The sequence below is a fragment of the Rattus norvegicus genome, assembly GCF_036323735.1.
Source record: "Rattus norvegicus strain BN/NHsdMcwi chromosome 3 unlocalized genomic scaffold, GRCr8 chr3_unlocalized_1, whole genome shotgun sequence".
Lineage (NCBI taxonomy): Eukaryota > Metazoa > Chordata > Mammalia > Rodentia > Muridae > Rattus > Rattus norvegicus.
Window position 1 is genome coordinate 2,310,550 of NW_026947362.1, and position 3,744 is coordinate 2,314,293.

Genomic DNA, 3,744 nt, shown 5'->3' on the forward strand with positions numbered 1-3,744 from the left:
AAGCTTTTCACACATGGAATGAAGAGAATTCACGTGAGAATATGTGATTCCTAATGGGAAAGGCATGTTTTGTCTATATAGAATAGTATGCTTTTTAGGGTCTAGAACCACTTAAAACTAAGCTTATTCGACAAGTAACAGCAATTCACTTTGCAAATCACTAGCTGTGTGCTTATCTTAAAAGTGAACTTCCTACAAGCTTTTCCCGCTTGGAACGAACAGAATACACCTAAGAATGTGTCATTCAGACTGGAAAAGCATGTTTTGTCTATGTAGAAAATTTTGCTCTTTACCGTCTAGAACCACTTAAAACTAAGCTTATTCCTCAAGTAACAGCAATTCACTTTACAAATCACTAGGTGTGTGTTTATGTTCAAAGTCAAGTTCCTGAAGGCTTTTCCCGCTTTGAATGAACAGAATTCACAAAAGATTGAGAGATGGAGCCTGGGAAAAACTTTTTTAGTCTATATAGAAAAGTATCCTTTTTACCATCCAGAACTACTTAAAACTATGCTTAATCACCAAGTAGGAACAATTCACTCTGTAATACATTAGCTGTGTTTTTATCTTCAAAGTCAACATCCTACAAATTTTACCTGCTTGGAACGAACACGATTTGACTAAGAATGTGTGATTCAGACTGTGAAACGCTTGTTTTGTCTATATAGAAAAGTATGCTTTTTATGGTCTACAATCACTTAAACCTAAGCTTATTCGACAAGTAGCAGCAATTCACTTTGCAAAACACTAGATGTGTGTTTATCTTCAAAGACAAATTCCTACAAGCTTTTCCCACTTGGATGGAACAGAATTCGCCTAAGAATGTGTGATTCAGACTGTGAAAGGCATGTTTTGTCTATATAGAAAAGTATGCTTTTTACCCTCTAGTACCACTTAAAATTAAGCATATTGGCCAAGTAACAACAATTCACTTTGCAAAACACTAGCTGTGTGTTTATCTTCAAAGTCAACTTCCTACAAGCCTTTCCCACTTGGAACGAACACGATTCACGACAGAATGTTCAATTCAGACTGGGAAAGGAAACCCATGTTTTGTCCATATAGAAAAGTATGCTTTTTACCATCTAGAACCCCTAAAAATTAAGCTTATTGGCCAAGTAACAGCAATTCACTTCGCAAAACACTAGGTGTGTGTTTATCTTCAAAGTCAACTTCCTACAAGCTTTTCCTGGTAGGAACAAACAGAATATGCAAAGAATGTTCGATTCAGACTTGGAAACCCATGTTTTGTCTATATTGAAAGGTGTGCTTTTTACCCTCTAGAACCACTTAAAACTAAGCTTATTCGCCAAGTAACAGCCATTCACTTTGCAATTCACTACGTTTGTGTTCAGCTTCAAAGTCAAGTTCCTACAAGCTTTTCCCGCTTGGAAGGAACAGAATTTGCCAAAGAATGAGAGATTGAGACTGGGAAAAGGATTTTTAGTCTATATAGAAAAGTATGGTTTTTACATTCTAGAACTACTTAAAACCTAGCTTATTCGCCAAGTAAGAACAATTCACTTTGTAAAACGAAAAAAAAGGCTGTTTTTTTAATCTTCAAAGTCAACTTCCTACAAGCTTTTCCCGCTACGAATGAACAGAATTCACCAAAGAATGTTCGATTCAGACTGGCAAAATCATGTTTTGTCTTTCTTGAAAAGTCTGCTTTTTACCGTCTAGAACCACTGAAAACTAAGCTTATTTTCCAAGTAACAGCACTTCACTTTGCAAAACACTAGCTGTGTGTTTATCTTCAAAGGCAACTTCCTACAAGCTTTTCCTGCTGGAACAAACAGAATTCTCCAAAGAATGTTCGATTCAGACTGGGAAACCCATGTTTTGTCTCTATAGAAAAGTATGCTTTTTATCCTCTAGAATCACTTAAAACTAAGCTTATTTGCCAGGTAACAGCCATTCCCTTTGCAAATCACTAGCTTTGTGTTCAGCTTAAAAGTTAAGTTCCTACAAGCTTTTCCCGCTTGGAAGGAACAGAATTCGCCAAAGAATGAGAGATTCAGACTGGGAAAAGGATTTTTAGTCTATACTGAAAAGTCTGCCTTTTACCCTCTAGAGCCACTTAAAACTAAGCTTATTCGCCAAGTAACAGCAAGTCACTTTGCAAATCACTAGTTGTGTGTTCATCTTCAAAGTCAAGTTCCTACTAGCTTTTCCCGCTTGGAAGAACAGAATTCACCAAAGAATGAGAGATTGAGTCTGGGAAAACCTTTTTTAGTCTATGTAGAATAGAATGCTTTTACCATTTAGAACTACTTAAGACCAAGCTTAATCGCCTAGTAAGAACAATTCACTTTGCAAAACACTCACTGTGTGTTTATCTTCAAAGTCAACTTTCTACAAGCTTTTCCCGCTTGGAACAAACAGAATTCGCTAAAGAGTGAGAGACTGAGACTGGGAAAAGCTTTTTCAGTCTATATAGATAAGTATGCTTTTTACCATCTAGAACTTCTCAAACCTAAGCTTAATCCCCAAGTAAGAACAATTCACTTTTAAAAGACTAGCTGTGTGTATATCTTCAAAGTCAACTTCCTCCAAACTTTTCATGATTGGAACGAACAGGATTCTTCTAAGAATGTGTGATTCACACTGGGAAACACACGTTTTGTGTATACATAAAAGTCTGCTTTTTCTCCTCTTGAACCACTGAAAACTAAGCTTATTTTCCAAGTAACAGCACTTCACTTTGCAAAACACTAGCTGTGTGTTTATCTTCAAAGGCAACTTCCTACAAGCTTTTCCTGCTGGAACGAACAGAATTCTCCAAAGAATGTTCGATTCAGACTGGGAAACCCATGTTTTGTCTCTATAAAAAAGTATGCTTTTTATCCTCTAGAATCACTTAAAACTAAGCTTATTTGCCAAGTAACAGCCATTCCCTTTGCAAATCACTAGCTTTGTGTTCAGCTTAAAAGTTAAGTTCCTACAAGCTTTTCCCGCTTGGAAGGAACAGAATTCGCCAAAGAATGAGAGATTCAGACTGGGAAATGCACTTTTTTTCTGTATAGAAAAGTATGCTTTTTACCCTCTAGGACCATTTAAAACAAAGATTATTGGCCAAGTAACAGCAATTCACTTTGTAAAACACTAGCTGTGTGTTTATCTTGAAAGTCCGCTTCCTACAAGCTTTTCCCGCTCGGAACGAACAGAATTCGCCAAAGAATGAGAGATTCAGACTGGGAAACCCATGTTTGTCTATATTGAGAAGTCTGCTTTTTTCCCTCTAGAACCACTTAAAACTAAGCTTATTGGCCAAGCAACAGCAATTCACTTTGCAAAACACTAGCTGTGTGTTTATCTTCAAAGTAAACGTCTGACCAGCTTTTCCCAATTGGAGCGGACAGAATTTGAAAATGAATGTTTGGTAGAAAGGGAAATGCATGTTTTGTCTTTATAGAGTAGTCTGGTTTTATCGTGTAGAACCGGTTAAAACTAAGCTTATTTGCCTAGTAACTTCAATCAAATTTTTGAAACACATTTTATGTGTTTATCTACAAAGACAACTTCCTACAAACTTTTAGCTTTTGGAACAAACAGAATTCACAAAGAATGTTTGATTCAGAATGGGAAACGCAGGTTTTGTCTATATAGAAAAGTCTGCCTTTAACCAACTAGAACTACTGGAAACTAAGCTTATTGGCAAAGTAACAGCAATTCACTTTGAAAATCACTAGCTGTGTGTTTATCTTCAATGTCAACTTCCTACAAGGTTTTCCCGCTTGGAAG